Source organism: Cyprinus carpio, chromosome B10, assembly GCF_018340385.1.
Source record: "Cyprinus carpio isolate SPL01 chromosome B10, ASM1834038v1, whole genome shotgun sequence".
Classification (NCBI taxonomy): domain Eukaryota; kingdom Metazoa; phylum Chordata; class Actinopteri; order Cypriniformes; family Cyprinidae; genus Cyprinus; species Cyprinus carpio.
This window is the reverse complement of record NC_056606.1, coordinates 7,579,913-7,596,165: the sequence shown is the minus strand read 5'-3', so window position 1 is coordinate 7,596,165 and position 16,253 is coordinate 7,579,913. Positions and strand designations below refer to the sequence as shown.

Genomic DNA, 16,253 nt, shown 5'->3' with positions numbered 1-16,253 from the left:
TGCAGGGTCACTTAATATTCTGTCACGTTTGTCAGCGTGGAAAAAAAAAGTTACTGGCATTGCCACTCTATAATAAACTACTGCATTGGACCGAACGCTGACTCCACGTTACAATTACAGACAGCTGAGTAATGCGAAATGTGCCAGGATGTTTTCTCCTCACTCTTTCTTTAGCCATAAACGTCATATTGTGCAAAAACATCTATAAAGGATTGTTAGAAGAAAGCTTCTCATGTAGGCATCGTGGTGCACACGGTCAAGGTTGATTTTACTTCAAAGTCTTACCGGTTCCTGTGAGTAAAATACGAGTTGAAATCATAACAGGGGGCAAAGGACAAACATTTACAGCCTTTGTAAAATTCAGCAGCTGTAGCAGTCTGTACTTGTGCCACAGGCCTTATATTCTATAAAGGCCTTAGTATAAAAAAAAAAAAGCTGAAATGAATAATTTATTTAAAAAGATACATATATTTCATATACATCAAAAAAACATGTAAGCGTTATCTATCGCGACACATCCCGTGATATAAAATTATAGATGTCAAACGGCTTTGACAATTAGAGTATTCTTTATTAGCATAATGCACATTTTCTTTACTTGTAGGTCTTTAAAGCAAAAATAGTTTAAAGTGTGAACCTTGAAGTATACTTGCACAATAGTTCCAATCTTTAAGCACAATAAAACTTTTACTTCTCACAGTCTATATCTTCCACCATAAAAGTGCATTAAATACAGAATGTATTTATGATTTCGCAATTTAGCAGACTTTTGTTTAACGGCAGTTTCGTATACCTAGAAAGTACGAATGGGTTGCAGTTTGGAGACTTGTTTAATTTGAAGGCATCATAAATCTGTAATAGTAATGTATCGTGGTAGAATACTTAAAATAGGATGTATGGATTGTTACTGCGTGGAGAAGCAAAAAAGGTTGGCACGTGTTTCAAAGAAGGACCCCCTGACCAAGGAAAGTTCTGATAAAATATCTCAGCGCATGTTTATATTGCTATGTTTAATGATGTTAGAGCTTGTGGAAAGTTTGGCCAACAACATACAAAAACAATGCATTTTATATAAGTCCCTTAGTTCAGACTATGTGTTTCTTAAGACTGTACCTAACCGCAAGTTGCAGATTTCTTGACTCAGCTGCAGTGGAAACTACGTTACTGTTTTGTGCTGTTATAAACATGCTACAGTAGCAGTGCATCAATCCTGATATTGGGCAACAAGTCTGGCTGTGTAACACCTTTAAACTATTAGCCTCTATTACATTTTAAAAACATTATAAACAAAAAAGCAAGTACAAACTGTAAAAGGCCCGCATCGAATGAACTTTTATTTTGAAATGTTCTGGGTGATCATGCCATGCTTGAATGTGCTTCAGTGTGCACCCTAGCAACCTAAGACCTACGAGCTGCGTCCCATTTCCAGCGGGCTGGCGGTGATAGTGATTTTGGTAGAAATAAGTCCTGGCAACAGAGTAGTAAAGCAAATGGACTCGATGCTTTCTCAAGTCTGTGTTGTGTGTTTGAACAATGTTTAAAATGAACCAAACCACAACAATGATAAGAACACCAAGTGTAATATTGTCTCACTGATGTGCTCGACATTGATGGAATTTGTTGTGGTGAGAAAATTAAAAGCTCAAGACCTTGAAACGCAGCTTTAATGTCTCTGACCGGGACATAGTCCCCCCACAGGGCAACCCACTGGTTTAGCTTTAGCCATATTTCTTAACCTTTGAATAAAAAGGAAATTTGGGAAGAAAACTGATAGGGTATTTTGTGATAAAACGTAGGTAATTTAAAGTAAAGTTGGCTGTTTTAAGCTTGATTGGACTGTGTTAATAATGCTTTACACATTTATAGCATAACAACGATCGCCTTACTTAATGGGACCCTAATTTCATTAAAATTAATACTATAATTTAGGCCTCATATGCAATATGAACCTGGTGAATTGTGAGTCGTCAGCACAAAAGAGGACTTCCTCATCCATGAAAGTAAGGCCTTTGACGTTCAGATTTTCATTAGATTCACGATTCAGAATCTCATTACTACTTGAATTACTAACAGATGTTCATTACAGCACTTGTATTATTTTTTGCTGCGTTAGGTTGCAAAGTCAGTTTTTTCTTGTAACGTGTTTAGATTTTTCTGGCCTACTTTGGTGAATGTGATAAAGTGAGACACCTGCAACCTAATTCACCTTGAACCTATATCCTAATTCCTACTCGCATTCTGACAATAATTCACATTCTGATTATTTTAGCCTTTTACATCGAGGATGTCTCTTTTTTAGAAAGCAGCAAATTAAGGGCATGCAAGGTAATTAAAGTCAGAAGATTAGAATAAAGGAATGAAGGACAGCATAAATGAAGGGTGAGGCGTTAGGTTAAATCATGGAGTTAAAAAATAATGAGAAGCATGCAGAGTAATCAACCCCCCCCAGCTTGTAAACATTTTTAGAGAAATCAGACAGAAAAAAATGTGTTACAATATTACATTTGATATAGTTTCTCTTATTGAGTTTTGTTGCTATCTCAATATTTTTATGTGTATTGGTATATACATTCCAAAAAACATTATGAACCTCAATTCAAACGAAATAACTATTGCTGTAGTTAATTTACAAACAAGTCAAGTCCAGTACCTTTAGGTATTATAGCGCTTTACAACCCAAACAAGATTGTGTCAAAGCAATAAGGATCCGAACAACATTACTTAGGAAAACAAGTGTGTCGTAATAATGACACAAATGACAGTTAACACGGCAGTTCAACTGTACAAAAGTAAACTAAATGATTTATAAAACTAACATTACAAGTTTACACCAAAAAAGTGCCCCACATTTACAATAATTCATCATACTCCTAATCTTTGTTTATTTACTAAAAGAGATATTTTACTGTGGACCCCTCGAATACCTGACAAGATCTTTGACCATACGATATACACTCTAGTAGTTGGTGGTGACTTGTCCAAGTTTGCATCTATACCATAGATCGGGAGGATGCTGTAATATCACAGGCGTCCCATCCTGGCCGTCCTGAAATTCCAATCGTTGCTGCAGGCCGTCTCAACCAGCTCCAACAAACATGCCTGTAAATTTCTAGGGATGTCGTGGAGACATTAATTAGCTTGTTCATGGGGCTCTTTAATTAGGGTTGGAGGTAATACACAGCCAGGATCAAGCGTACAACCAATTTGGGGGGCTCATAGTGAATCCTCAGCGCCCCCTCAAATTTTTGCGGTAGAAATTAGCATCCATAAACTGTACAACAAATTCGTAGATAGCCTCAGTCACCTTTAAAAATTTACATAATTGAAACACACTTTTGAGGAAGACAGAGTGGAAACATGATTCCAACTTTGATTGCATGATTTTTATCATGTCTCAAAGAAGATTTCAAAGATGTAAGGAAAAAGTTGTGTTGAAAAGCAGAAGTGTATTGTTTCGAATCTTTCATGGGGTCACTTTTTTGAAGTTCTCACACTCATGAACCTGATGAATTTGGTGTTGTTTCCTCACCAATTCCACTTTACACCCTCCACAGGCTATGAGTCCTTACAGACCTCTATACTAACACATCTACCATAACCTACAGTGAAGATGCATGTACAATGACTAACATAATGCTTTATCTTCTTAAAGGAAAATTGTTTTAAAACTCTTGGACAACACTACACAACACAAGTTATGTAAAGGAACTTACAATTATAAAGTGAATGGAAGTGTTTAAAAGCAGTTTAAATATAAAATGTTAAATATAATTTTTGTAAAAAAAAAAAACAAAAAAAAAAACTTCTGTTCTTCTTACACCTCTAAGTTGTTCTCATCATCTTTACGGTCGTTTGTGTTGTCATGGCCTGAAGTTGTAAAATTGGACATCTATAACCAGACAGAAACAACATACATAGACATTTTTTTTCAAATCCAATCTCAGAGGAACCTAACTTTTTTACTGTATATGCCTGAATTTTATAAGAATAAAGTTATTTTTTTCACCATTTAATGAACTGAAATCATTCACTTGCATTGTAGTGCCTTATTGGCGTGCATTTGATACGCAATGGGTAGATTAGGGGGTTATGTGTAGATGTGTAAAATATGTACATGAAAACCTGCATATTATATTGCAACGGCAACAAATTTTGTATCAAAATGCACTTCACTGCGAAAACTGCATATCATATATGCACGGAAAAAAAACTGACAAATTATATGCCAAATGCGTGCCTATCATATGCACACCAAAGTACATTTTTGCATATCAATACCACAATTTTCCTTGTTTTATTTTGGCGTACTATTTTTATACGCATTTTCATGATGAGAATGGGCTTCCACATAAAACCGGTTATGTTAAACACAGCTAGTATCTGTATAAATTATTAGTTTTATGGGTTTTTTTAATGGAAATGTTTTTGCATGAAAAATTGCTTTTTGTACTAACTTATATGGAATAGCATTCCTACACAACAGCACATCGTCCAATCATTTGTGGAGCCAATTTAAATCAATTTTGTTATGTGATTTCAATGCAATCATACATCTGTTTTTAAGGCCAAATTAGCACTGCCTCTCTTGAGCAAACTGTGTGATGAGTTGCCTGCCCAAAATCACTTAAACTCTGCCACACTGAGGTGGAAAAAAGATGCTTCTTTTGGCCATCACCTTCATTACCAGCATGATGGTACAGTATATATCGTTAGATAAAAACATGGCATTTGATTTATATAGACATGTATTACTTTCGATTTGTATTTGGTTGAGACCACTGCTGTTTATATTTTACTGCAAATCCTTTCAACCTGTCACTTCAGAACCCGCGTGACATCTGTACATTTCTTGGATATTGTGTGGAGGAACGTGACATTGACAGGATTAAGAGAATCTGTTTGCTTAATCACCAATGTCAAAAAACTCTACCAAATGCCAACTATGAAGGTAAACATTTGCAGCAAAGTGTATTTTGAAGGTTATTGTTTTGCATGTTCTGCACAGCTGAACTAGGTTTCTCTGCTCTCTAACCACAGATGGCGACGTCCCCTGCAGTGCTCTGTTTTGCACATACATTGTGAGCACCCTGAGGAGTATCTGTTTCCCAGAGAGAGAGTACTCAGGTGAAAATCACAATACATACAGGCTGAGTTCAGAAAAACAAGTCGGACTTAGTTGTATCGAATGCACTGCACCTTAACTATTAACAGTTTTTTTTATAAAATCCTTAACACACATTGAAAAAATCAAATAAATATGTACACTTTTAAAAAAACTTAGTGCACGGTTTTTGCATGTTTCTTATTACCACTTTTTGGTATTAAGATTATAAATGTTTACTTTAAAGTACATTTTAAATAACTATTTTAACAGTCTTTTGTCATATTTTGAAGTACACTTATTTGAATGTTTTAGTTTTTTTATATTACATTTAAAGTAAAAATATATATATAACAAAATATAAAAATTGCAACTTAATCAATAAGCGAATGTGAAATTACAAATAAATTTATAATACACTGACAATGACATACAAGGTTTGTAGCAAAGTAAAGTATATTTTATTTTGTTTACCGTGCTTGTCAGTTACTTTCAGCATGTACATTTGAAACCATATTTACAATAGCATAGAAGTAAGTTATGCAATGACATATAAACAGGCTGGGAAGGTTACTTTTAAAAATGTAATTTCAATACACTGCACTTAAGTATATTATTTTAAAAGGATATTATTTCCATAATAATTACTATTTTTAAAAGTATGTAAAGTGTACTTTTTCACACCAAGGATTTCATTTAATTATTAACTTAAAAGCGTATATATAATGATTCAAAGTATGCTACATCTTTCGTTGTCACACAAATCATCTTCTAAATAATTTAACTATTTTCCATTAATGCAATTTTGTTTAAAATATTTTCATTTGTTAGTTTGATCAAATGATGAGTCAAAACAGATGCTGTAATTAGGTTCATCTGAATATTTCATGTTTGCATACTGTACGGCGGGAAGAGTATGTTAGTATGCTATTCAAAACATACACAGAGTTGGCGTCCTAAACATCTCGTATTTAATTGGAAAAAACCTTGACTTCCAGTATTTTGTCATTTTTGTACTTTACAGAGCATCATACACTGTCCTGCTGGAGAGTTTGTGCAAAGAGTTTCCTCCTCTGTTTCAGCCCACAGTGCAATAAGATGGCTGAAAATACATCCAGCTATACATATATATGTATGTATAATATATATATATTTTCCTACAACAGAATTTTTCCTACAACAGAATAACTCAAATGGAGATAGTCCCGCAGTACCAGAATGCAGAGTAGCACGGTAAGCATACGGTAAGCACGGACGCGTATTGAAGCGATGAGAAGAGGTAAATGTTGAATAAGTTTTTGTTTTTCATCATGTTAAAAAGTAACTTCCTAACATTACAGTTGAATCACTGATGGCAGATGGAGTATTCTGAATGATGCTTTTTATACTTTCCTGGACCTTGACAGTGGTTACTTATTCCCCAGTTTTTTATCCAAAATATCTTAAATTACCAGTTTTTTATCCAAAATATCTTAAATTATGTTCTGAAGACGAACAAAGCTTTTAAGGGTTTGGAACGACATGGGGGTTAAGTGATTAATGACAAAATTTTTCATCATTTTGGGTTTGGAGTATCCCTTTAAAGTTCTCTGGCACCGTGCCGGTGTTACGGTTTAACTAGTTACCGTGTTATCTGGTGACCAACTTCCTGGTTCAGGTCTCCGCTCCAGATGTGATGGAACGACCGCAGCAGATTCGCTGATTCTGAAAGCACAAACTGACGTGATATTAAGCTGTCTACGACTTGCTCATTGCATGATTTTGATATTCTTGTAAAGATTACAAGTTATTGGCATGATCGCCTGTAGCAGCTGAAGTAAGTAGGATAAACAAAAACAAAAAATAAAAATAAAGTAAGTGTGTGTTGGCGCGGGTTTCGAACACGCACTAAAAGACGGTGCGCGCCCCACGAGAACGCCAGTAATGAACCACAGAGCTACCAATCTACACTGATTCTGCTAGCCTTTTTATTCACCGTGGGAGTTTTTCATAATTTATTCAGTGGATTTTAATAATGCTAATCTCACCCACCGTGAACTGCCTAAATATAGACAGAACATCACATGCCCCACCAGAGACAGCAATATACTGGACCACCTGCTACACTGTTTTAAAGGATGCATACCACTCTGTCCCCGAGCAGCACTGGGACTCTCTGATCACTGTTTAGTTCCTTCTACCAGCCCACAGGCAGAAACTCAAATCTGCTAAGCCTGTAGTAAAAACTGTAAAGAGACAGACTGCTGAAGCAGAGCAAGATTTACAGGCCTACTTTGAACTTGCTGACTTGAGTGTTTTTGAGTCTGCAGCTATTGATCTGGATGAGCTTACTGACACCGTGACATCCTACATCAGTTTCTGTGAGGACATGTCTGTTCCCACCAGGACTTATTTAACTTTTAAAAACGACAAAACCTTGGTTCAGTGCAAAGGTCAAACAGCTTCGCCAGGCCAAAGAGGATGCCTACAGGAGTGGGGGACAAAGACTTTTACAAACAGGCCAAATACACACTGAATGGGGAGATAAGAGTGGCAAAGTTAAACTACTCTGAAAAGCTAAAACAACAGCTTTCAAGTAATGACTCTACATCAGTGTGGAATGGCCTGAAAGCCATCACCAGTTACAAGACCCCATCTCCCAGCACTGAGGCCAATCAACACCTGGCTGAAGACCTGAACGAGTTTTACTGCAGGTTTGAAAAGCAAAAGCTTGGTCTGACACCCCACACCCGCTCTGACCATCTCACAACACAGCCATCCACACCCTCCCCCTCCCTCCCCCTTACTGTTTCTCAGCCTGTACTCAAGATCCGTGAAGAGGATGTATGCAAAGTCTTCAGGAAGCAGAAGATAAGGAAAGCCAAAGGCCCAGACGGTGTCTCTCCAGCCTGCCTCAAAGCCTGTACTGTCCAGCTATCATCCATCTTCACATTGATCTTCAACAGATCCGTGGAGCTGTATGAAGTCCCCTCCTGCTTCAACGCTCCATCATTCCTGTACCTAAAAAAACAAAAATCACAGGACTTAATGACTACAGACCCATTGCTTTAACGTCTGTGGTCATGAAGTCATTCGAGAGACTGGTGCTGGGCTACTTGAAGGACATTACTGGACCCTTGCTGGACCCCCTGCAGTTTGCTTACTGAGCAAACAGGTTTGTGGATGATGCAGTCAATATGGGATTGCACTACATTCTCCAACATCTGGTCAAACCAGGGACTTATCCAAGGATCTCGTTTGTGGACTTCAGCTCCGCTTTCAACACCATCATCCCAGACACCCTTCAGAATAAAAACTCACACAGCTCTCTGTACCCACCTCCATCTGTCAGTGGATCACCATCTTCCTGACAGACAGGCAGCTGCTAGTGAGGCTGGGAAAACTCACATCCAACACCCGCACCATCAGCACTGGAGCTCCTCAGGGCTGCGTCCTCTCTCTCCACTGCTTCTCCCCTCTACACCAACGACTGCACATCTAAAGACCCCTCTGTCCAGCTCCTGAAGTTTGCAGATGACACTACAGTCATTGGCCTCATTCAGGACGGCGACGAGTCTCGGACACAACCTGTTTGCACTTCTCCCCTCAGGCAGACACTACAGATCTCTGCACCCTAGAACATCTAGGCATAAAAAGTTTTTTTTTCCCCATGCCATCTCATCATTCCCCCAGCTTAAACAGCTAACATATGAATCATTACCCGTGTTCTGTAATTCATTTCCTTAAATCATTCTACATCTTAAATGATTGCCTTTCTCAAGTATTATGTAAAGACATATGCATATCTCTTTATTTATACAGTTCTATATAAAATTGTACAAATCTGTACATAAATCAATCTACTGTTCCAGATTCATACACATTATTTATTGCCAAGTCTTACTAATTTTATTTTTATTCTGTTCTCATGTCAGATGTGTATGCATGTGTGTATGTATGTATGTACCAGGAGAACCTTAAAAAAAAACACAACAATTCCTTGTGTGTTTGTGCACACCTGGCGAATAAAGCTAATTCTGATTCTGATTCTGATCGTTTGTTAAAGGAAAACGCCACCGTTTTTCCATATTCCACTATGTTCTTCCCTCAAACAGCGACGAGTTGATACGTACCTCTCCCGTCTCAGTGCGTGCACTCAATCACTGTAGCATGTGGCGCCACTATGCTAGTGTTTAGCTTAGCACCATTCATTCCTTAGGATCCAAACAGGGATAAAAAAAAAAGTACCAAAATAAACCATCCATGTTTTCCCTATTTAAAGACGGTTACGTGAGTAGTTACACGAGTAAGTATGGTGACACAAAATAAACAGTGGCGATTTCCTAAGCAGATAAAAATGATGACTATAATGTATGGCGGAAGAGCACTTCGCACCACTTCGAACTCAGCACAGTAATATCATCACTCCTGAGAGTGGGAGTTTTCAGGAGTGATGATATTACTGTGCCGAAGTCGAAGTGTTGCGAAGTGCTCTTCTCCCATTCATCATAGTCGTCATTTTTATTAATTTTTTCCATTAAATAAAAACCTTTTTAGACAAATTGTGTAATCATTGTGTAAAATTAGCTACGAGACAACCCCCCACAAAAAAAAAAAAAAAAAAAAAGTTAATTTTTTCCCCCTCAATAATTTTTACAACAAGACCACCGACTCAAACAAACAATTAATTAAACATAAAGAAAATTAATTTTTTTTGTTGTTTATTTCACTTTGCTAAAAGCATACACAAATATGACTGTCACACCATGGACTACAGAATATTTTTGTTGCAATCTAACAACAAAACCAACAAATATCAACATACAGTACATGAGAAAATAAATAAGTCATTGCATGAGCATTGCTTTGTGCTTTAAACAATGCACAATTCAAAGACTAAGTATAACTGCACTCTTAATTTTGCATAGTTAACAGTCAGTCATCTTAATAATAAAACAAAACACTACCAAGAACAGAAAAGGACAACTAATTAAAAGATACAGTAAGAATACATTTTCTGAAAGACAATAGAAAAATAGCAAATTTACAGTTTGCATTTTATAGTTTTTTTTAGCTATCATATTATATGTGTGCACTGGTACGCAACTGCATTCATAATAAAAAAATTAAAAAAACAGCTATATTAAAGGGGAAAAAAAAGAATGCATCATAAGCAATAGTCTCAAACAGGGAAAAGAATATGACCAGAGAAATAGCTGGATCTGCCTATACCATTAGCACCCCGAGAAACCTCTATCCACACACAGTCTCCTCTCTGCAGGTTCAGAACCACGCTCCCTTGCACTAATGATCGTGTATTAAGGTTGATTGTTTCAGCAGTTAACTGTACAGCATCATTTTTCTTTAAGGTAACAGTACCCAATGTCCGAGTTCCTAGGCATGAGAACTGGAATTCATATACACCGGGTATCTGGCAGACGAACTGTCCTGATGTTTGGTTGTAATGGTTCTGTCCATTGTAAAGGACCTGATTAAACACAACAACCTTAGCAGTGATAGGAAGGATGGTACCAACAGAAGCAAAGAAGGCAGATTGTTGTCCTGTGGTATTTATGGGAGGTCCTGGAGGTCCGGGGGGGCCAGCTACACCTCGTGGACCTGAGAAAATGTAAAATTAGAATACATGATAAATGATCTTTAAGTGATATTAAGTAATATATTAATATATTAAGTGATATAAGTAATAATTAGAGGGCATGTTTGATGTATGACTGGCTTACCAGGTTCCCCTGGAGGTCCTCTGGATCCGGGAGGCCCTTGGAAGGAATCTCTATCTGAGGGGTAATGAATAGGTGTTTTATAATTAAACTGTAGGCCTAACTGTTTGCAATGACAGTTTTAAATGTAAAATATGCCCCAAACCCATGAAAACCACTTGAAGCAAGCAAAAGCCTGAGGGAAGGTCTAAACAGCTTACAAAGATTTGGTGCAGTTTGAATGCTGTCATGAAACACTGCATGATATTTATGACATATAAATTCATTAATACAGTATATGTCACCGCACCAAAACAGAGTACAGCAAAGCAGATCAAAGAAGATATTCAAGCTGTATTGAGTTTAGAGATTTTGCAGTGAACTGAATGCCATTTTAAATTCAATTATAGGTCATGTGCAAAACAAAATCACTTTTTGCTTGCATTTAGGAGAAAACAAACACTTTTCTAACCTCATTTCCAATGTCTGAAATGTGGATGCCACTGTCACCTGAAAGGTCAAACACTGAATTACAGGTGATCCAAATTGTGGTGACCATGAGGACAGATTGTAATTTTTCCTAAGTACATGATATGTGCTTATACTACAAAAGTTAAGAACTGTCCAAGGACATATAAAGCTAGTAAGAAGCTTAAGCAGAGATTTGCAGCCAGAGGAAGATTTATGTATGATTATATAGCACATATGCATTTAAGAGCTCTTTTACTCTGGCACCTTACCAGTTTCAGTCCAAGGGGTGAGGTCAAAGGCCGGGATAACCCCACAGTTAACAAAACTAGAAGGACTGGTGAAGCGGAAAGGATCATACGGAACTCTAAGGATTCCAGTGTTGTCACAGATGATGCGGGCTAGCGACACAGAGGCCAGAGATGCTTTTTGTTTGGTGGTGAACACTCCTTGGTTCTCAAACCATAACCTGTACACACCGTGACACTTGACATTAATACCTCTCAAACACATAGTCTCAGATTAAATCAGAGGTGTTCTGTCCTGCTCCTGGACCGGCTTCCTGCAGAGTTTATTTCCAACCTGCCCCAACACACCTGCCTGGAAGTTTCCTGAAGTCTTGATTAGCTAGTTTAGGTGTGGTTAATTAGGGTAGTGGGGTTGGAGCTGAACTCTGCAGGATAGTGGCCCTCCAGGAGAAGGATTAGACTAAATACACAGAGATATTTACCTATCCCCCTGGCGGATGTGCTGGAACTGTGTAGAGATGAGGCAGGCAAAAAGGGGACCGACACGAGCACCAGGAGCAAAAGGCTCAGCAACACCTCCCAACCAAATGTCAATGTTCTCAGGGGTGCCATAAAGCTCAAGCAACCTGCGAGCCAATTCAGTGTTGTTCATCACCACAGCTAATTCTTGCTCATTCTGAGGGGCGGACAGTCCACAGAATCGACGCCATGAATTATAGCCTTATAAGAAAAAACAACAGATTGAGTATACTTATGGAAGTAAGTCTTCTTCCAAAAACAAACAGAGTGAAAATGCAGCATTAAGTTGGGTTGGCTTCACATGGTTGGGTTTAAAGCATGGGTTTCCAAACTCGGTGCTGGAGGACCAGAGTTTAGCTCCAGCTTGCCTTAACACACCTGCATGGATGTTTCTAGTATGCCCAGCAAGACCTTGATTGGCTAGATCAGGTGTGTTTAATTGGGGTTGGAGCTAAACTCTACATGACAGTGGCCCTCCAGGAGCAGGATTGGACACCCCTGGTTTAAAGAGTTCTGAAAGTCCAGAATCTAGAATCCAGATTCCAGAATATTTACCTGGTATAGCGTGGTCACGGCTTCTCTGCATGTTGAGGGCAGCCAAGTCCAAAGCAATGTGTGATGTGAAGGCAAACAGCCTCTCTCTAAGAGCATCCACCAACATGTGGTCCTGTGTGCTCAGTTTTGCTGGGCATCAGTCCACGAAGCAGAGGATCGATACCACCTAAGCAAGATGAAAAGCAGAAGTAAAATAAGATTGAAAGAGAACAATTGTAGCAGATGCAAGACTCTTTAGTTATTCTGAAGAAAGCATCACAAACTCACCCTCAAAGATCACCCTCCAAGGAGAAAAGAAGGCCTCGTAAAGGGGCACGCTTGGAAATTGAGGATGGTTCTGGTAATTTTCATTAAGACGAAATATCATGGGTTGGATGGCCAGGTGGGCAAAACGGAAAGCTGCAGTGGCAAAGACATTTGCAATGGTTGGGTCCACATTCTCATCATAACCTGGATATAGTCCGAGGTGTCTATTGTAAGCATCAGGGCCCACAATATGTGGCAAGTATTCCTTAAACACCAAGATCTAAAAAAGAAAGGAGAAGTTGCTCATACATATATATGTTGTACTCCAAGTTACTGCTTACATTTGATGCAGTTTCCATTAGGAGTTTTTACCTGGTTGTAGGCACCCACAATTTTTCTTGCCTCTTGATAGAGGGTTTCACTACTCCAGGTAGGGTTGAGCACATGGAGGGCACGAGCCAATCTATTGTGCTCCCTCACAAAAAGTGTGTGTATTGAGGTGAGTGCCGTGTTTTCATCAACACGAACATCCCCTACACAAATTGAGGATTCATTAGCATTTGCCACAAGGAGTTGTGGAAATAATAGGCATATACCATACATTTTAGATCAGGGATCTCCAACCCTGCTCCTGAAGAGTACCATCCAGCAGACTTCAGTTCCAACCCTGGTTGATTAGCTGGTTCAGGTGGGTTTGATTGGGATTGGAGCTGAACGGTGGCTCTCCAGGAGAAGGGTTGGAGACCCATGTTCTAGACTAGGAATATGCCTGATAATTGCATTATGAAGGCACAAGTTTACTGACCTGCAAATGAAGCAAGGCACCTCTGTAAGGGTGGTGTCATTGAGGGTTTTCCTGCGCGTGGCACACATGTTGCTTTCTACACCGGTAAAAGGCAAAAGCTCTCGTCCATTGTCAAGGAACTGATCATTGACACGTAGAAGACCACCATCATTGGTCAGGTCTCGAAGTTCCTTAGCTAGCCCATCCTCAGACCCATAAACTTGTCCAGCATCTAGGAACGCTGTTAGAGCATTGATTTGTTCCCGAACTTTGGGGTTCTCACCAAACATATAGGCAGTGTTCCCAGAACCACAGGCGGGTGATGAACGGAAGACAGGGAGACAGGTGTCAGGCCTCAGGCGTGGATCTCCTGGAGGGGCCTGTGTTCAGACATTAAATACCATGAAAGACTGCTATTATACAAGAATAAGATCAGGATAATCATTGACAGAAGGACAATCCATGACTGACCGGAATTGGGAAGCAGGGTTCAGAGCGCTCACAACTCTCATCGCAGTTGAGGCCATTGCTGAAGGATCTGATGCTTGGTGAGAAGGGCGTTAAAGTCAGATCATGGTCAACCCATTGCCCAAAGATGGTGAGCATGAAGGTAAACTCACGATCACTCTCTATGTCAGCATCAGCAGTGCTTAGAATACGATTTGAAACCAATCTGACCTGGAATCAATGAGGAAGACAGAATTCAGACATTGTAAATTTATTGGTGGCCTCACTGATTGTCAAGTAAACTATTCATAATCATCTCCATCATACCAGGGGCAACGCTGCATCATTGTGCAATTTGTTGGGATCCCACCCTTTGGGCTGGGAGATGCCATCTTCATACTGAGCAGGCAACCAGCGGGTAAAAGCAGTATTGGATGCACCAAGGAGTGGGTTCCTCCTGGGAATTGTAAAGTAAGATGTTTAACTCAGCAAACAAAAAAGTCTTTGAAAAAAGACTGCCATGAATTAGAAAGGAAAGACTGACCGGTTGTTGCAGACACTGGTGATAGTTCTATATTTGTTTATGAGGGGTGTTGTCCTACAAGATGGGGGCCGGGTTTGAGCTGTACAGCCTGTCAGACGTTCAATGGTGTTCAGCTCATCTGGAGTCAGCAGGTCTAGGAGAAAACACATATTGACAGTCTTGAGCATAAAACATCAGACAGTGATAGATTTGATCTGAGTCTGGCAAGATTTTCAACATGCAGTCTTCATACCTGTAGCATTGATGGACCTCTTGTGTACATGATGGGCTTTCTCACTGATCAGCCTGAGTGTCTGCACCATGTAGTCTGCAGCTCTCACGGCCTCTCGAGTCTTTCTAGCTGGCTGTTTCAGTAGACGTAGCTTGTCGGAAGGCTTGATGACATCTCTGCGCACCCTTGCTAAACTCCTGGAAGTTAGGAGATTTATAAAAATAAGTAGATCAATAACTGGGCTGACAGAACAGGAATATTGAGCAACATTCTTATAAAGGTTACTCACTCATCACGAGAATACTTGTAAGCCGCATCCACGATTTTCTTTGCTTCCTCAATCGAATCTAGAATGAAACGTCTCCCAGGACTTTCTTCTTCTGCTAAAAAAAAGGAAAATCATATATCTAATAATCTAATAATCTAAGTACATCTAATAATGACTAATTTAGTGAAGCCTGTAATCCCCCCCACCACCCCACCCACCCACCTGTGAAGGATAAATTAATGAAATTCTTCCAGTCTAAGATATTTATGCCTTTTCTTGATTAACAAAAAGCAGCAAAGCTCTGATGTAATAAGTGATATGTAATCATGAAATTGGATCAAGATGGATGTTACACCTGATGAACAGCTTAAATTATTGAAAGCACAAATTTCTTGGACCAGAAATTTTTTTTCCATGTTTTATAGCTTTTGATCAGCAGTTTAATTTTTGATTGCATGATTATTGGTAAACTTACCACCCAATGAAAGGGCAAAATAGCATCCCACCACAAAAACAAAAGTGTGAAGATTCATCTCTGAAACGCATGAGAGAATGAGCACAAAAAAGACATTATGTTCATGACTAATTTCACTGTTTTATGCATTTCAACATTTTAAGGGGCACAGGAAAAATAATAGAATAGAATAATATAATTTATTCTAAAATGATCTGAGAAAATTTGATTAAAAAATACTTTGAGTGAGAATTGTCAAATAAATGTAAGAATTAATAACTCTAAATGCATTCTTTGCATTTGCATTTAGATTCACAGAGTTTAACAATAAGTGCAATTAAACAGAATTAAATTTAGAGGAAAAACACATAATTTAAAAAGAAGATTCAGACATTGCATTTCTCACCTGAGTAACAGGTCTCTGTCTCTCTGGTTCTGGACTCAAGGCTCTGAGTGTGTTGTACTGAGTGGATGGAGTGGGCCGTGCTTTTAAACCATCCTCATCCTCCCTCTGTTAAGCATCACTGGTGGAGTCACAGGCGGGGCAACAGATTTACTTCCTTCTTCCTTTTCACAAGTGCATTTACCATATGTGGTGTTTGTTTTATTGATTTATTTGAGGTGACAATCTGACACTGATTTACTCTTCATTACTCTACATTACAGGAATGCAAGGACAATAGTTCCGTCATCATATATTTACTCTAATGTC

At 38.7% G+C, this 16,253-nt stretch overlaps 2 protein-coding genes and 1 pseudogene across 3 annotated transcripts in view; 1 reads left to right on the top strand and 2 right to left on the bottom strand.

The window, feature by feature from the left end:
* Window positions 1-16,253, bottom strand: part of LOC109071181 (solute carrier family 35 member E4-like) — a 224,911-nt gene that overhangs the window by 135,919 nt on the left and 72,739 nt on the right. The gene's annotated exons all lie outside the window — the stretch shown is intronic.
* The window catches only part of sftpba (surfactant protein Ba), a 226,829-nt gene that overhangs the window by 194,529 nt on the left and 16,047 nt on the right, over window positions 1-16,253 (top strand). The window lies entirely within an intron of this gene.
* On the bottom strand, window positions 10,537-16,030 carry LOC109052065 (annotated as a pseudogene).